This window comes from Pteronotus mesoamericanus, unplaced genomic scaffold (genome assembly GCF_021234165.1).
Source record: "Pteronotus mesoamericanus isolate MK-2021 breed Mesoamerican mustached bat unplaced genomic scaffold, CSHL_Meso_final contig_256, whole genome shotgun sequence".
In the NCBI taxonomy this organism is placed as follows: domain Eukaryota; kingdom Metazoa; phylum Chordata; class Mammalia; order Chiroptera; family Mormoopidae; genus Pteronotus; species Pteronotus mesoamericanus.
In genome coordinates, this window is record NW_026555108.1 from 4229084 (window position 1) to 4249030 (window position 19947).

The window sequence follows — 19947 nt, forward strand, 5'->3', positions numbered from 1 at the left end:
CCAGATCGCATTCAGGACAACACACTGCATTGACTTGTCATGTTTACAAAGTCTTCACTTCGGCCATTTATGAGATTTCCCTTCTTCTCAGTGACCTTCACAATTTTGAGGCGTAGTGGTCAGTTATTCTGTAGAATGTTCCTCCACTGGGATTTGTCTGATGTTTTTCTCATGATTAGACTTGGGTTATGGGTTTTACAACAGAAGACCACAAAGGTAACATGCCTTTCTCTGTACGTCATATCAACGATAAATTCTTCACTGTTGATATTAACCTTGATCAGCTGGCTGAGATAATGTTCGTCCAGTTTGTCCACTAGGGTATATTCTCACTCTCATTTATACACATGTGAATAAACACTTCTATACGTAACCATCTGTATCTATACTAAGCTAATCATGAGATTATACTGATGTTTCCAACTGTAATTTATCACCATGTGCATCATTCTCACCGTCTCCCGTATTGATAACAGCCCACTCCCATCCATCATCCACTTCCTTAATCATCCAATTCCAATACGCATGTACAATGATTTCAGAATTGTTAACCCCTACGTCTGTGGGGTAGTTTTCTATCAAATACAGTACATGCTTATCTATAGTTTATTTTGTACTTAGTCTGACAAAATCCTCATTTCCATGGTTTCTAAGGTCGACGCTTTATATATATAATGTCATATAATTAGACGCATTATATATATAATGTCATATAATTAGATTCTTTTGTCACATTCTACATTCCATCGTGAAATCAATTCCCTGATGACTTCTTAAATGACTTCTTCAATTTTGTATACATTAAGATTAGCTCTTTGTGCGCTGTAAGATTGTATCGGTTTGGAAAAATGCATGCTGTTCTCCCTGCCCTAAAGAATCCCTTGTGCTTCACCTAGTCGACATTCCCCCCACCTCCTAGTGCCTGTGCAAAACACCAATCATCTGCTTTCCATCTCTGTAGTTTTGTCTTTTCCAAAATGCTACAGAAATTGAATGTTGCAATATGTAGCCTTTCTAACTGGCTGCTTGCACTTAGGAATATATATTTTACATTCATCCATGTCTTTTTTGTGGCTTTTGTAAAATCACTGAATAGTATTCCATTATATGTATATACACAGTTAGCTTATGTATTTACCTATTCAATGACATTTTGGTGGCATCTAGCGTTCAATGATTATGAAGAAAGCCGCTTTTTAACATTTGCATGCTCCTTCCTGCGTGGAAAGGAGTTTCAGATCAGTTTGGTAAATGCTAAGTAGTGCAACTGCTGGGTGGTAGTATAGGAAGACTATGATTAGCTTTATAAGAAACTGCTAAGCTGTCTTCAAATTAGGCTGTGCCATGTTGTATTCTCCCCTCTCTCACTACCGTCATCACTCACGGACACACTACTTTCCCTCCTCACTACCTGAACTCCGAAATAATACTGAGAGAAACTAAAATGTCCTCAGAATACATATGCAGCATGATTCTTTTCTTTCCCATCAGAATGTGACTAGCGGATACATAATGTCATGTAAAACTATTACCTGCATCTGATTTTGATTGCCCTGTATCCCCAAGTTAGGTCTTCCCTCTCCAAGTATACTGCCATGTTAGCCCTTTCCCTTCCAAGCTGCAAACTGGCCTTTCTCTCTTCAATCGTGATTGCATCTCAATCTATTATCTGTGTTTTTCCTTCCAGGTCACACTAGGTGAAAAAGGTTAATTGGTTAAATCAATTTTATATTGAATGTTAACGCAAAGAATGCTGCTAACATGGATTGAACGTCAGCAATGCACTGGGCACTCGCAGCCCCGAACAGTGACTCCTCACCATGTATAGATGAGAAAATTTAGAGGAAAGTGGGCTACTTGAATACTTTTGCACATGCTATGCCCTCTGCCTGGGATGCCTCTTTATTTCGGTCCCTATCAAACTACCACACTTTCACATGTCACATCAGATTCTGTTTCTGTAGGTGGTGGTCTCGCACTGCACATGTCAGTTTTAAAAAGACTCTCTGTGTAACTCTGATACCTGCCCCATGTAAAGAGCCATTATGCTAAACTGTGACTATGTAAACATCAGGGGCCATGTCTTACTGATATTTGCATTCCTTTTACATTGTGTATTGAGAGCTCCCCAATATTTTATGACTTAGTGTTTATTAAATGAATAATTTGCCGTTTTATGGAAATGCAGCTATTCTTTTGGGTGTTGCTGTGGGTTGGTAGATTGAGAACCATTTGAGTAAATTTATTCAGATAACTGCTACATCTCTGAGGAGCGGTGGAACTGATTTTTGAAATGAAGAGGATGCTTATCATATTTCTATTCTTAATGATCTGCAGTTCACATAATGCAAACTACAATAAGTAAAGTCTGAGAGTGTATTACAGTGGTTCAAATACACAGCGGGTAATTGTAAAGCAGGGATACTTCTTGGGAAATGCATTGCCATCAGAAAGAGGGATGGCACCGTGTTTCAAACATTGCTCACAGTGGGCATAGATTAAATTTTGAAATAGGTAAAAAACACTACAGTAGGAACTCAGAAAAATTGGATAACCTAACATCCTTTAAAAAAAGAAAAGAAAACCGTATTGTTGATTGAAATCCTTTGGTTGCTTAAAGGTATATTTTTAATTGAATGTTGGTACAAAGAAATGTGCCACTAACAATATTGAGAAGTTTCTTCATTCTACAGAATCTTTGATTATATGGTAAAGATATTTTTTAAACAGAATTTGACCTTTACTGACAAGAAATCATAGAAAACATTTTCTAATCGTTTCTCAAGCAGGGTATGACAGCACTTGCCACAGAACTAGATACCATCTGATCAGAGATCAGGTTCCTGATTACTATTTCACGTTACCATTAGTACATGTCAAAATGAAAATTGCTCAAGGATGTTATTACTAACATCATTCCTCACATTACTTATTGCTAAGAACTGGGCTCTGCATGGTCCCAGTTTATTGTCAATTCCAGACCCCAGCAAGATACTGTATAGATGACTTGATTTGCCAACGACATTTGAAAATGTGTTTAAAGTTATTAGGAACATTCTTGCTGTGTTTTGGCTAGGTAGAACTTGGCTCATCATGGTGCTGGGGTAATCAAGGAGTGAGCAAATGATAATTTAGGTCCTTAGGCAAACACACAAGCTTTGAAGCTTAGAGTATTTCTAATTGCGTGCCTAATGCTTGATTGACAAGATTCTGAGGTTAGACAACTACCACGAGATGCTGTCCCTGGTTTCTGATTGTTTCCCAGTGACCCCCGGCTCCTTCACACATAGCTGTGCTTCCCAGCCGGGCTGTGGTCTTCAGGGTCCAGGCTGTGTCTTTCTGGAGCATGAATTCTCCCCTGGGTTTAAGAAAATCACTTCATCATAGTTACACAAATATGTATTTTAATAGAATTCAAAACTCCTCTAAAATGTGTGGGAAGGACATCGGGACGTGTCATTAAACTTACAATACACTGCCCTAAGTTTTGGCCATTTTCTGGAATGCCCTTCTCTCTCAACTCTGCCTAGAAGTCTCCCACTCACTTTTCAAAATCCAGCCCAGAAGTCACCCTCCCTAACTTTATTATCCCAGGCAGAATAAGTCCCTCCGCTGATTTCCTTAACTTTCCTCCGTGACCCTACTATAGCATTCATTCCTTTCCCATGATTAGCTGTTTTGTAGTAAGCTCTTTATCTTCTCACTAGATAGATTGTAAGCAAGAAGAACAAGGTATATAAGGTTCTTTATATCCTCTTGTGCCTTGCACAGTATTTGACTAGAGCAGGTGCCTAGTAAACAGTGGATTGATGGATGGATGATGGATGACTGGATGATAGGACAGACAGATGGGAAAATGTTCGTTAGTCAATGTCTACCCACCTGCAGTTTACAGCTCCTCTCCTAATGGGCTTATGGGGGCCTCTGACAAGAGAACTAGGTGTCCATGGGTTGCTTTCGACTTGCATGTCAGTTATGCCTTAATTTTTTTTTAAGTGAAGAGAAAATCAATGTGATTCATCCTGTTAAAAAGCTTAGAAATAAAAGTCATGATACTATTGATCAACTTAAACAAAACTTTTAATAAAATCCAACAACAATTTATGGTTAAAAAAAAAAGCTCTATGAGAAAATTAATTTGGAATCAAGGGGAACTTCCTTAATCTGGTAAAGGACATGTATAAATACCCTATAGCTAACATCATTCTTTATGGCCAAAGATGAAATTCTTTCCTTTTAAGATCAGGAGCAAGGAAACGATGTCTGCTCTCATCATTGCCAGTCAACATTGTGCAGGAGACGCTAGCCAGTGCAAGAAAGACAGGAAAAAATAAATAAGAATCGACCAGCTTTGAAAGGAAACAAGCTGTCATTATATGCAGACAATGTGATAATCTGCAAAAAAAACAAACAAACTCAAAATCTACAAAACAATTAGAACTAGTAAGTGAATATTACAAGTTCATAGGACATAAAATAATTTTGAAAATCAATTTTATTCCTCTGTACATTAGCAATAAATAATCAGAAATTGAAATGTAATAAATACTTTTTATAATAGCATCAAAAATATGAAATAATGTTAAGTTGTCAGTTTCTCCCAACCTGATATGTCCTAAGTTTTTTGTAGAAGTTAATAATGTGATTTGAACATTTATCTAGAAAAGAAAAGGGCCTAGAATATCCAGAACAACTTTGAAAAAGAACGAACTTGAGAACTTACTCTATCTCATCACAAGGCTTATTAGAACACAACAGTAATCAAGATATAGAGGGCTTTTTAAAAAAATATTTTAGGTACTTATTTTTAGGGAGAGGGGAAGAGGGAGAAAGAGAAGGAGAGAAACATAGATGTCCGTTGCCTCTGGCACTCTGGCACCCCCCAACTTGGGTCCTGGCCAGCAACCCAGGCATGTGCCCTGACAGGGAATTGAACCAGTGATCTAGACCAGTGTTCAATCCGCTGAGCCCCATCAGCCAGGGCAAGACATTGTGTTCTTAATATAAATAAAGGTAGTAGATCAAGGAGCAGAAGATGAAGTCAAGAAAATAGACAACACACGCATTTGGTGACGTGTAAAGCAATTCAATGGAGAAAGCAGTCTTTCAAATAAAAATTGTGCTAAAACATGTAGACATTATCATTAAAAGAAGTCAACTGTGATCTAACCTGGGTACCTCAGTTGATTGGGTGTTGTACTATAAAGCTAAAGGTCTCTTTCGATTCCCTGTCTAGGCACATGCTTCGGTTGTGGGTTCAGCCCTGGCTCAGGGCGTACATGAGAGACAAGCAGTGATTGTTCCCTTCACACATTGATGTTGCCTACCCCATTTCTACCTCTCTTTTCCCTCCCCAAAATAAATAAATAAATGAAAGCCTTTTAAAACAACCTTGATTAATACCTCACGTGGCACAAAAGAAAAAACCTCAAAACAGGTCATAAACTTAAATGTAAATTCTAAACTATCAGGCAAAGGTATTACTGGTATGTCACCCAAAAATGATTCATAAAAGAAAAAAATGGGATTGAAATTTAGCAAAATTTCAAACTCTTCTTTATAAGACACTGCTAAGAAAATTAAAAGATGAGACAGACTGGAAGAAAGAGATTTTTCAAATCACATAGACATGTTTCCAGAGTAATGAGAAACAAATGAATTTTTAAATTTTATTTTACATTTACAATTGACAGTCAATTTTTAAAGATGAGTGAATGGTTTGAACAGACACTTGACCAAGGAAGATACATGAGAAGATATGCAACATCATCAGTCACTGTGGACATGAAAAAGAAAACAACGATGAGAGACCAGGACACACGTCCTGCAAGGGGCGAAACTTAATGTGACTGACCCCACCAAGTTTTGATGAGGTTGTGAGAAACTACCGTTCTCATTGTAGGTTGATATATAAAATGGTGTATGGCTTTAGAAAACAGCATGGGAGCACTGGACATGGAGCACAACAATCAATCAATAAAAAGAAAAGAAAAAGAAGTTGCTCCTGAGAGGGGGAGGGTAGAAAAAATAGTTGGCGGTTTCTTCTAACATGTCCTTATATAACTCAACAGTTTCATTGACAAAGGAATACAGTCAATACTATCATAGTAACTATTTATCATGCCTGGTGGGTGCTAGGATCATCGTGGGTTCAGTTCATAAATTATATAATTGTCTAACCACTATGATGTCCACCTGAAACAAAGAAAAAATAATATTGAGTGTTAATGGTAACTGAGAAACTGAAAAAAAAAAGTCTATTTGCCAATATTTGTAGCTGTTTTGTTTGTAGTCACTAAAGACTGCAAACAACCCACTATTTCCAACAACAGGTGAGTGAATAAACAAACTGTTAAATGCATCAAACAAAATACTGCTTATCAAAAAGAATGAACTGCTCATACGTACATGGATCAATCTTAATAATGCTGAATAAAAATACAGATGAAAATGAGTATACATTGTTTGATCGTACTTATATAAAATTCTAGAGCATGGAAACTAGTCTGTAGGCACAGAAAGTAGATCGTTGTTTGCCTGGAAATGCCAAGGGAATTGGAGGCTGCGCCAAGTGGGCTGATATTAAAAATGTGGGCTGAGTAAATTGTGGGGGGTAATGGATATCTTCATTATTCTTATTATATGATGGCTTCACAGCTGTACATATGTACACAGATATGTGAAAAGAAGCTGTATGCTTAAATATGCACAGTTGATTGTATCTGTATCAAGCCATGAAAACATCCCTTAGCTGAGAATGAAGCTGGTCATAACTTAATGCACAATTTGTATTAAATTTCCGTGGTTCTAAGAGAAAGAAGAGAGGCTTGGGGGTAACGGTTGGTGGAAAGAGGCAGGTTGAGTAATAAAGTCAGGATCGTTGCTTGGATGGCCCCTTGCCAAGCACCGTTTTTCAGGTGAGGATTCTCACTGGCTGGTTTTCATTTAGTTGGGACAAACGATTTCTGTTTCAAGTTTCCTTGTTGGTTTTGAGGTCGCCAAGTAATACATGCACGTGGTTTTAAAAACTATATGAACTGTCTACACAAAGGCTTAGAATGGAAGCAACATTTTACTGTTGTAACCCTCCCTACTCCCAGTCCTAATCCTCTCAGAATATTATGTTTGACTGTATTCACTGTTTCTGTTTAGTTCTTCTGAGGATTCCTTCCCTAAATACTGCTATCATTTGATTTGTCTATTTCAGACTTTATTAATTTTCTACTGTGATAGATGAGGCTTTACCTCAATTATTCTACCACTCATCTCAATGTAGTTAACATGCTTTTTGGTTCCTCTGCGTGTTAGTTTTAGGAATATACTTAGGCCTAATTATTTCTTGCTCCGTAATGTATAGACAGTATCTCTTAGCTCCATTTATAAGATGACACCATTATTTTCCTGCTCTTCCCTTTATTCACTCATCTCTGCTACCTGCTAATTCTTGTCATTTGTACTTTTACTTTTCACATTTCCAAGGGGGATTACATTCATGCTTTGCTATTTATCTATAATTATAGAGCTATATAATTAAGTATCATGCTTTTATATATTGGTTATTTCTCAAATTTGAAAATCAGTGTGCAGTGTTGACATTATTGTGATTATTTAAATTTTTTCTGCCCTGTCAAATGTTAAAGGAACATTTTTTAATTTGTATGGGTTTTTTTTCTGGATTTTCTAATTGCCTTTATTTTTTTTTCTTCTCCCATTATCTGCAGATTGCATAGCTTCTCTAATTTCATAAAATTGGATAAAATTGTCAGCCCTCCCCTCCTTTTTTTTTGAATGTGTCCTTCTTGAAGCCCCTCCTTGTGTCCGTTCAGACTCTCTGATCCCTAAGCCTGTTGTGTAACCATCATCCTTGGACTTACATGAGTCTGTGCTTCTAGGTCTTCTCTTCCCAGAATCTGTTTCTCTGTATCTTCCTTTACTCTCTTTGCCTAAGTAACTTCTGAAGAAAGGGGTGAGAAGTGAACTTTGAGACTTTGCAATCTGGAAATGTCTTGTTTTTTTCTCTTTTACTATCAAGCTGATAAAGAAGGGCAGAACAATGCCTGAGGGGGCTGGTAGCCTGGCAGAATGCTGGTCTGCCCTACAGGAACCCACAAAAGTTGGAAGCTTGGAAATGGGAAGTGAGGGAGAGGGTGCAGATGAAGACTGAAGAATTCATTCAAACCTCTGCACTGACTCATAATCTCCCACCCCTGCATAGAGAACCCCTTCTTTCAGGCATTTATTCGCTAGGTAAATAAATAAGTAAGTAAATAAATAAGAATGTTCTTCTCTAAAGAGATTTAATCATCTAGGAATTGAAGTACAAATAAAACAAGAAAAAAAAAACCAAAACAACAAAAAGAGTTGAAGTAGCTAGTGTGGGCATTAGTTGAAAAAATTACTGTATTAATTTATAGTTGGCTAGGAATAAATAAAACTATAGGTTTAAAGTAGTTTTCCCTCAGAAAGTTGAAGGCATTTGTCCTCTAATTGTTCTCTCTAACTCCCAATGTGGCTGATGAGGTGACCAAGCTATTCCGATTCTTGTTCCTCTAGCTGTCAATGATTTTCCTCTATGGATGCTTCTAGGAACCTCTTTTCATCTAGGATGTCCTGAAATGTTATAATGTGTGTAGAGGTTCAGCAAAATGGCTGCCTACTCCAAATCTGAGGCCTCTAAGCCCTACTCATGTGCATAAAGCAACAATTCAGGGGTATTTCCGAATTCCAGGAGATGTCTTTGTTCCTAGGCACTCCTACCCACCCTAGCTGCTTCAGCTCTTTTTGTTATTGTTTTGTTTTTTTCTTCTTCAGTTGTATTTTTTACTCAAAGTCTTACATGACTTAATCTCTTTAGAGGAGAACTTGTTTATTTGTTGATCTGTTTACCTTGGGAATAAATGCCTGAAAGGAGGGATTATACACACACACACACACACACACACACACACACACACACACATTTTTTAATGTTTGTTTCCTGGGATCTTGAGAAAGAGAGTGTCTGAAATTGGTCAGGCATCTTCATCTGGGTGTCTGTATACTTAACACATTTTAAAGTTCATAAGCTTTTTGTGAATTTTTTAAATTTTTATTTATTTACTTTTAGAGAGAGGGGAAGGGATGGAGAGAAATGGCAATGTTCCAGAGAGTGGGGAACTGGCCTGCAACCCTCACATGTGCCCTGATGGGGAATTGAACCGGCGACCCTTTGGCTCACAGGCCAGTCAGTGCTCAATCCATTGAACCCCACACCAGCCAGGGCTGCTTTTTGTGAAATTTTTTGAAAATATTTGGAAATAGGACCACTTAGCTATTAACTGGAAAAATCTACATTATTTACCCATTAGTAGAAATTCTAGGATTCATTAGGGTTGAAGCTCTGTGAAAGATTAGTAGATAGCAATGGAATCTAATTCTGCATTGCTCCATGGACAGCTGGCTTTAGTCCCTAAACTAACAGTCAAACAATGAGTATGCATAAAATTGACTCTGATGAATAGAGTATTTTGCTATACTTCATTTCATTTGTTTATATTTTATCCTCATTTCTGTTTGAGTGGGTAGCTCTGTTGAGATACTGTGGAAAGATTGATGAGGTAGTACTCAGCATGTGGGTTCTTCATTCATTGTCATGGTCATGAGCAAGACTCAGGAATATTCTCCTGAGGAAAACAAAAAAGATTGCCATAGAAACTCCCTACCACACTGGGTTTTAATCAACAGTAATATTGAAAAAAAAAATCCCTCAGTTTTACAGCTACCGAAACAGTATTGATCTGCCATTATGTCACATAACCAGTTGTTTTATGTGTACCTCAAGGGAGGCCCTGGCCAGGCTTGTATACAAGAAGCACTAAAATGCCAAGTTATCTTGGGAGAGCATTGCAAGTTTAGATTTATCTAATTTCTCAATGAAATGGCCTTCATGGCCTCTGCCCTTGGTGATTTTAGTTTTCCAGTGTTTAAAGTTTTGAGGCTGAGCGTCTGGCTGGCCCTTTATTGTTTTCCCCAATACGTCAGGCACTTATTGTAGGTGAATCTCTGCTGATTATATCACCATCGATTAACTTCCCTGCCCCTAAGATACTTGTATCTTAGAAGCCTCTTTGAATTCAATTTTGTTTTTTATTCAATTTATTGGGGTGACATTGGGTAATAAAATTGTATAGGTTTTATGTGTACAATTCTATAATGCATCATCTCTCTAGATTGTATTGGGTGTTCACCACCTCAAATCAAGTCTCCTTTCCTTCCATCAGCATTTGTTGCAGGTATACCCTTTACTCCCCTCCCTCAGCCCCCTTTCCCACTGGTAATCACCATACTGTTGTCTGTGTCTATGCGTGTTTCTTTTCTTGTTTCACCTGTTCGCAGAGACCCCAAACCTCACCCCTGGAAGTTCTCAGTCTGTTCTCAATCCATGAGGCTGTTTCTGTTGTTTGTTAGTTCATTTTGTTCATTAGATTCCACATATAAGTGAGATCATATGTTACTTGTCTTTCTCTGACTGGCTCATTTCACTTAGCATAATGTTCTCCAGGTTCATCCACGCTGTCACAAAGGCTAAGTTTTTCTATTTTAAGACCAAGTAGTATTCCACTGTAAATATACTACAGCTGTTTTATTCACTCATCTACTCAAGGGCATTTGGGGTGTTTACAGATCTTGGCTGTTGTACATAACGCTGCAATGAACATAGGGGTGCATATATTCTTTTGAATCAGTGTTTCAGATTTCTTTGCATATATATATTCCCAAAAGTGGGATTTCTGGGTCATAAGGAAGTTCCATGTTTCATATTTTGAAGAAATTTCGTACTTTCCCACAGTGGCTGCACTAGTCTGCATTCCTACCAAAAGTGCAAGAAGGGTTCCCCCGTCTCCACATCCACTCCAGCACTTGTTGGTTTATTCATTAATGACCTCTGCCCTGATTGGTGTGAGATGATATCTCATTGTGATTTTCTTTGCATTTCTCAGATGATTAGTGGCATGGAGCATCTTCTCATGTTTATTGGCCATTTGTATGTCACCGTAGGTTATTTTAATTGATTCTATTGAGAGAGGAAGGGAAAGAAAGAGAGAGCAGGGAACATTGATTTAAGAGAGAAACATCAATGGGTTACCTCCTGTACTCGCTCTGGCCTAGGATCTAACACACAACCTAGGTATTTGTCCTGACTGGGATCAAACCTGCAGCCTTTCCGTGTAGGGGATGATGTGCCAATAAATTGAGCCACCCGCCAGGGCAGCTCTGGCTCATTTCTTTAATTGACTTGTTTGGGGTTTTTTGGTGTTGAGTTGTGTGAGTTCTTTATAAATTTTGGATATTAATCCCTTATCAGACGTGTCATTGTCAAATATGTTCTCCAATTCAGCAGGTTGTCTTTCTGTTTTGTTGATAGTTTCCTTTGCTGTGCAAAAACTTCATAGTTTGTCATAGTCCCATTTGTTTATTTTTTTCTTTTATTTCCCCAGCCCAAGGCGATATATCAGTAATAATTTTGCTATGAGAAATGACCACTGTGTTACTTCACAAGTTTTCCACTAGGATTCTTAAGGTTTTGAATCTAGCATTTAAGTCTTTAATCCATTTATTTATTCTTGAATATGGTATAAGAAGTTCGTCTAGTTTCATTTTTCTGCCCATATCGGTCCAATATTCCCATCACCATTTATTGAATAGACTACCTTTACCCCGTTGTATGTTGCCGTTATATACTTTTCACCTGTTTTAGTTGGTTCCTGTGGAACAAATCCACTTAGATCCTCGTGTCTCCATTCGTTCTAGGGACTTGAAGTCTGAATTCAATTTTCTGTGCTTATACCCTATCCTCCCTGATATTACCCTTAGTACCAATCTCTGAGATTCACTTTCTATACTCCGTTTCCTGTGAGCCAGTTTTGGGTTAATGGTACACTGGCCGCCTGCTTACGTCAATATCCTTGTTAACCACTCAACCCCATGGGTATATTTGAACAATTGTTCCTCGACTTTCATTATCAGATCTCTAGGTATAATCATTGAACCTTTGTCTACTATATATTTTAACATCAACTGAAGCTGAACTTGACTCATCTTTCCCTAATATCTTTCTCCTGCTTAATTTTTTTTCAAACAGCTTTATCCTCTTAGATTCAATAGCCATCTGCTTCTTCATTTGCTTCTTACCTGTGACATGCTCCTCAGTTTCTGGCTATTGAAATTCTTTTTTCACTAGCTACCTCACTTGAACTCTTTCTCCATACTTTATTTTTAATGTTGCAATCAAACATGAGTTAGAGGCAGTTTATGTGGTTTAGGTCCCCATTAGGAACAAGAATGGATTTTGTAGAATGCAAACGATAGGGAAATTTTGGACAAGGGGAAAATCCGACTTTAAACCAAATGGATTACCCAGGCAATTTCATTTTGTTTGTAATGCTACTCCTCTGACCCTCATTTGTCCAAATTTTTAAAGGTAAACTGCAACATTGTTAGGGAATGTTTGAGAGCCATTTAAAAAATCATAATTAAGAAGATGTATTTGAGATAATGTTTTCTGAATCTAGAGCTCAGGATTGGTTGGCATGGTTTTATCCTAGCACTTCTATAAGTTCTATAGATACGGTTTAATTAAAAAACATTTTCCATTTACAAATTAAATCCCCTAGTGATTTCCTTATATTACAAGTGGATGTATATGTTTTTGTGCTTGTGTGTTAAAGTGCCCTTCACTTGTGAAGTATAAAGAATTAAAATTAATGCCCTGGTCAGTGTGGCTCAGTGGACCGAGCAGTGGCCTGTGAACTGAAAGATTGCTGGTTGGGTCCCCAGTCAGGGCAGAAGCGTAGGTTGCAGGGCCTTACGAGAGGCAACCGATATCTCTCACACACTGACGTTTCTCTCCCTCTCCTCACTTCCCTCTCCGTAAAAGTAAATAAATAAATTTTTTAAAAAATTACGAATTAAAGAAGCAGACACTCCCAAGGGAGGCGGTGTCGTCCTGTATACACTGCTGCCGTTTTTCTTATTCACAGATGTTACTACTGATTTCCTCCACTCGTGTAGGGAAGAAAATGTAAATCTTCAACCAAATGTTCTTTCTATATGACATACATACAAACGGCTCTTTGAACTGTGGCTGTAGCTGCTATTTGTGGAGCTCGTTGCTGTCTGTATTTCTGCGTTCAAATTGTGGTCAGCTAAAAGCCTTTGCTCAAAGAGTTTCCAAATTCCATATTGTTGCATTCCAAGCTAGTCTCTGCTGCTGTTTTCCCAAGCCGGCCACAGTTATGTCCTGTTTTTTGAAGCTATGCTTCAGTGCATACTTGAGAGTATTTCTTGTGCCGCCCCTGCTTATGGTTAAGCCATAAAGCTCCCCGTACCGAACATACTTGGGTATCTGGCTGTCATTGCCATCTCTGCACATGTCATCGATGACATTAACCAACTGACTTCGAGAATCTCAGAAGTGGTGGTCCTGTGTTGCCATTTCACATTAAGCACGACTCCAACTCTTAACGATAAAATAGCTCAGTGAGGTAGATGTGGCATCTGTGGTGCGTGTGAATTTCTAAGCCCTCGAGAAGCTGGGCACAGCTCGCTTTGTCCATTCATGAGAAGCTATTCAGTAAGCTTCTGTTTCTCCAGCTTTCTTCTATATGTTAGGAATAGGTGTTCTAGGTTAGGAACCAACCTTGCAAACATGATCAGAGCAGAAGTCCATTTTCCCTCTTTGTGTTGGTAGTTGTATTTTGAAAACAACTCATTTTTCCCTGGTCCTTGTGGCTCGGTGGATTGAGTTCCAGCCTTAACACCAAAGGGTAGCCAGTTAGATTCCCAGTCAGGACTTATGCCTGGGTTGCAGGCCAGGTCCCCAGTAGGGGACTCATATCAGGCAACCAGATACTGGTTTTCTTTCCCTCTCTTCCTCCCTTCCCATTTCTCTAAAAATTAAATAAATAAAATCTCTTTTTAAACAATAGAAAAAAATAACTCATCTTTCCCCTTAATGTGCATCTTAAGTAAATTTCACCTTGTCCACAGAATAAGTCCCTGTTAGAGGCTTAATACCAATTAGGATAAGAAAAATTAACATTGGGCATTATTTGATAAGTGTGAGGTGATTCAAACAGTCCAAAAATGGGAGGTAACAGAAGCCAGAAATTGAACTGAACTGCCGTAATAGAAGTGACATAATTTCTTTCTGATGCCCCACTATAATAATATCCTCAAACAAAGATATTGTTTTGTTTTGTTTTTATTTTGCTTTCTACTTTATAATCAAACCACCTACGGAGCACAATTCAGCTTTTGGCTCTCTGTGCAAAATATTGGTTGTGTTTAGTTTCCATGTTTATCTTTAGTGCATAATTTAAGTCATCATTAAACATTTTCACAAGAGGTTGGCAGTTTTGAGCGCCCCCTGCAAAGATGTCAAAGGTACCAATTTCCTTTGACTTTTTGGTCAGTTGCAGCCTCCCCTACCCACACCCTTGCCAATGGCAGCTGCCACGGGATGCTCTGATCAGTGCTGTTTGTGGGCTTGCTCTGTTGGAGGTGGCACAGTCTTCTCTGCTCAGCAACCAGCACGTTCTGTGCTTCCGTTCTTGTAATACTGCTCTGAAAATGTTACTGTCTCCTGCCAGGTAGTGCTATCATTGTAATCTTAAAGACTGAGTCTAGTTCGGGGTCCTCCATGTGGCAACTACTCAGTGTTTGCTCTGCAGGCCACGATAACCTCAATGATTTCTCCAGACCTTCTGTTGAAAATCAGAGCATGTTGACTTGAGGATTACTATAAGATTGGAAGCGTGTTCAATGCCTACTTCTGAATCCATTTTATATCCATGACATACCTATGAAACTAGTTTGGGCAACCCTACTTCACGGATTGGTAGTGAGGTGGGATAATCACTTTACTATGGTCAAGTCACATTGAGATCTTTCTCAGTATCTCAGAGTAGAAATGCTTTCATTTTATTTAAAGCTGCGAGCTGATTACTGATGGGTGGTGGTATGATGGCAGTGGTTGCAATAAGAAAAATAGACTTATTAAAGACCATTGAATGAGGTGTCTTTCTTTAAAAATAGGTGATTTGTCAATTTTAGAAAGCCTGGTAGGTAGGTACCCACGTCCTTGAGTCAGATGTATATACCCATTTGTATAAAGAGATTAACTCTAGGGATCATAGAATAAAGGTGAAAAGCACTGTCTGTGTGAGAGCCTTGTGTTACCATTGGAAAGGGAACTTCCTAGCCTTTGCAGTCTACAGATAATGCACAGGTTGAGGTCTGAAGAATAAAGCCATTTCTCAACATGTTGTTCAAGAATGACCTGCAGCAGAATCCCATCCTTGGCAAGCTGAAAAGTCAGATTCCGGGGTCACACCTCAGCATACTCAATCTTAATTTGGGGGAGCGGAAGGCTCAGGATTCCACATTTGAACACTCATGCCTAGTCATCCTCGTGCACACTGACATTGGAGAGCTCCTGACCTGCAATCTCATTCTTAAGATCCCTTCGATTTGATTACGGACAGTAGTGTATTGAGCTCTTGGTCAACCTGCCCGTGGCTGATCCTTAGAAATGAGGCGCAATTACGGTCAAATGAAATCCTGCCTTTAAGGAATGGATTACTGATAGCCCTATAATTCTTTCGACTGATAGCTATTTATCAGGGGCTTACTATGGAGCTAGGCACTAGGTATACCAAAACAGATAAAATGTGTATCTAATACTATCAAATGCATTAACCATGAAATAGAAAATGAAGTAAACTTACTCTAAGTCATGTTGAAAAGAAAAAATATCCTAATAATTTTATGGGTTGAAATATTAATTAGGAAAAAAATGTTTGTAACAGCATCTGGAAAGTCACTGGCTCTATGCGGTGCGTCCCTCCTTGCTGCCTGTTACCACACTGTTTCCTGCCGAGATGCCTGTAAGCTGCAGGTGCTATTTACCATGTAATCTTACCATAGGAAACAAGGGTGTAATCAGTTGATAAACTGTAAAGATTTTTTTTCTCACTTGAGCAACATGCCTAGCTGTGGCCAACATTTCTGATGCCTCCCCTCCTTGAGCAATGGGAAAGCAACATTTGAAGAGAGAAAGCTGTTCTGTTCATATTCTGCAACTTTGCCTCTGAAGGCCTTACTAAGGAATGCCAAACTCAAGCTAAACTTTTTGCATGAACATCCACTGATTTTTCTCCTTCCCATTATACTGCACAAACGCTAGTTTCCCCTCCTTCATCTAATTGAGACTCAAGTAAGGGCACTGTGAATAAGGGTCCTTTTTCAGTTTAAGCAGTGTTTTATGTTGTTTTCTTCCCATTTTTATTGAGAAAATGGAAACTATATTGAAAGCATTTTCATACACAGGCAGTCGGTCCCCTTTTAATTAATGCTTGATTTATGAATCTCCCTTGCTCATCAATTGCCTCTCTTAAGGGACTTGAAGTTACTTCTACTAGCCAGGGAAAGTGGCCCTGTTTCTGCTATCTGCAGGAGTTTGTGTGTCCTGCAGCCACCCCTCCTCCCCCGCCCCAGGATCTTGAGCTCTCAGAAGCTCTCATCCAACCCTTTGGGACAATTAATATATATGCAGGGTTTCCTCCTACAAGGTCAGGACTGGAGACCCTGCCAGAACTCCCAGAGTAGATAAGCCTATGAGGGAACACAAAGAGTATAAAGGGAATTCGGAATTTGTAGTTGTAATGTTAGGGGCGGTTCTTCATTGGGACTTCAAAACTCCTTTCCCCTAGAAATGGCGATATCCTGGAAGAACACACCCATGGAAAACTCAGTTACCTGACCAATTCGCTCTCCAGACGGCAGCCAGGAGTCGAGCAAGAAACAAATGTTCTCTAAGCTGCCAGGAATGTGCATCTTATTTATTGGAGAAGCCATTCAAAAACTCATTGACTGCCTTTTTATCCTGTTGGTACATTATTCTAGCTCGTTTTCATGAGGTGACAACCCTATAACATTAGAAGTAGCAAACTGGAAGAGACGAGAAAAGATGTTACAGGTAGGTAAAGTGAAATCTGGTAGTTGACAGTAAGGTAAGAGGCCAGGAAAAGCATTGAAAAGAAGGTTGAGATTTCAAAAAGAAACAACAATGAGACACTATTTTACATCCACAGAAATATTGATGATATCAGTGCAATGGAAATGCAGAGTACGGGGGTGCTCATACATTGCTAGTGGGAAACAGCCCAGGCCCGCTGGAAAACAGTTTGTCAGTGCCTCACATCAAAGACTTACTCTTTAACCAAGAGGTTCCGCTCCTTGGTGTTTATCCAGGGAAAATGAAAACACATGTCCCCAGGAAGACTTGTGCCTTAGCGCTCATATCAGCTTTTTTCATAATAGCCCTAAAGTGGAAATAACCCAGATCTCTTTCAGCAGGACTTTTTAAAGGCATGGTCTATCCCTCCCATAAAATACCATTCAGCAATAAAAAGGAATCAGCTACTGATACCCACAACAAGATGGGTGAGTCTCCCAGAGATCATGTTGAATAAAAGCGACAACGCACAAAAGCCATACAGTCATATGGTATGGTTCCATCTATGTGAAATTCTAGAATAGGGCAAACTAAGCTATGGTGATAGAAAGCAGGACAGTGGTTTCCTGGGGTGGGGGGGTTTTGCACTGACAAATGACCGGAAGATGCACAAGAAAAAATGCTGCAGCGATGTAGATGTTCTATGTCTTTATTCGGGTGGTGGTTACAAACGTATGTACATTTTTCAAAACTCTTCAAATTTGATGCTTAAAATGTGTGCATTTTATTGACTGTAGATTACAACATCAATTTTCACAAAGTACGAAAATTAACAAAGGGGAACAGTCTTTCACAGGATATATCCCCCTGCTGCCGTATAAAGTCTACGCTTCTTAACATAATCTAGCCCTTATTTAATGTCTAACTCTAACGCTATCACTCACCCTAACATTCCTCCCCCACTCACTACCATAATTGTATTTCCAAAAATTGCTGTTCTCTCTCTTTCTTCTGAACCTTTACACACATTGCTCCTTTTATTCAGAATTCTGTTTTAGTTTCCCGTTTGTCAATAAATCAACGACTTCCCTTAGGACTCCCAGAGGTAGCACTTCTGAGAAACCTTGTCCACTTTCAGTGTGTGTTTGGTCCTTTTACACTTTCAGAGACCCTTCTGTTTCTCTCTAACAAAACATTTATTGCTTTTTAATGTAATTACAATTTTTGTTTATAACCTCAAAACCATACTGGACTAGGACCATTTGTTGTCCAAAATTGCCTCCTACTTATCCAGTAAGCCATGAGTTAAGATCATATATTCTAGATTAATTTCTATCCAAAATCTCTGAAGTAAATTTCAGCACTCTCAGTTGTCACGAAAACTCTTCTGTCCAACATGACTTCTCCTTTTGGAGTTGGAAGTGATTGAGATTTTGTTGTAAATAGCAGTTCGGATTTATATTATTAGTAATAGTAAAATAACTTACTATGTTTGGGTTAAGTAATTTTCTATAGGCTTTATTTGGAAACCTAGTCATACTTGATTATGTTGATTATATGAGAAAATGCATTTTACGTTCCAATCAATTGACGCAAAAATACTGCTCAGTTCAACCATGTGAAATTGCTGTTATTCAACCATTTTTGACATAAAAAAATGACAGTTTCATTTGGTTCAACCTCAATTTTTTTAAATTAATCACGTTACAAGTTGAAGATTACCTAAACGTTCATTTCTTAACTTTGTATTTCACACATGAATATTTTCTGTGACATGCTAATCTGCTACATTAAGGCTGTTGGGTATAATTGTTCTATGTAAACAGTAAATCACAGGGTTTTGTAGAAAGTCTGTATAGAATTTTTGTTTCAAGTGATGAGAGATACAAGAGACATGAGGATTCTGGAATTGTTTATTTTTCCACATTAATACTAGGATGAAAATGTAGATTAATCTTCTTTTTTAACCCCCAAGGCATCTAACAAGTATGTTTTGAAGATTGATTTTAATAATTGTAATAAGTAACATTTATTGAGTGCATATTACATGCTGAGTACTGTGCTAACCCTTTAACTACTTTTTGAGCAAAGTAATGTTTAGTTTCCCTATTTACAGAGGACAAAATCGAAGCTCAAGTAACTTTCCCAAGATTACACAGCTATAATGGCAAAGTTGGGTTAAAATCACTGTCATTTCTACTGCTGTGTCCACTGTTTACCTCAAGCATAGTTTTTAACTACAAAGAGGCACTCATGGTGAAAGATTATGATTCATTTCAGGTACTACATATTTAAGCAGTGATTATCATTAGTGGATCCAAGCCCATTCACATATGAAACATATTGTACTATAATGAGAGATCATCATAAAACAGACTCATGCAGGGGTGTCCAACCTTTTGGCATCTCTGGGCCACTCTGGAAGAAGAGTTGTCTTAGGCCACACATTCAATGCATTGCAACACGCAATCACAAAATAATCTCATATTTTTAAAAAGATTTTATTTAACTTTTAGAGACAGGAGAAGGGAAGAAGAAAGACAGAAACATTGTGTGAGAGATACATCATACCCCCAACCAGGGGACCTGGCAAGTAACCCAAGCATGTGCTCTGACTGGGAATTGAACCAGCAACCCTTTGGTATCCACCCGGCATTTAATCCACTGAGCCACACCAGCAAGGGCAAAGTCTCATAATGTTTTAAGTAAATTTAGGATTTTGTGTTGGGACTTATTCACAGCCATCCTGGGCTGCATGTGCTCCCCAGGATGTAGGTTGGACACCCTTGCTAGAAGATCAAGTACCAAAATGGGTCTTATACACCCAAATGCTGTAGAAGTTCTGTAAGAGTTGAAAGCGAGAGAATAAGCATCCTTTTGTCATTTTTAACTACCAGAAGAGCATTGACATTAATGGCATCTTCCGGTCATAATTAGATGCACAGCATTCT

General features: G+C 38.5%; 1 protein-coding gene across 1 annotated transcript in view; it reads left to right on the forward strand.

The window, feature by feature from the left end:
- Positions 1 to 19947, forward strand: part of EDA (ectodysplasin A) — a 299496-nt gene that overhangs the window by 209733 nt on the left and 69816 nt on the right. The gene's annotated exons all lie outside the window — the stretch shown is intronic.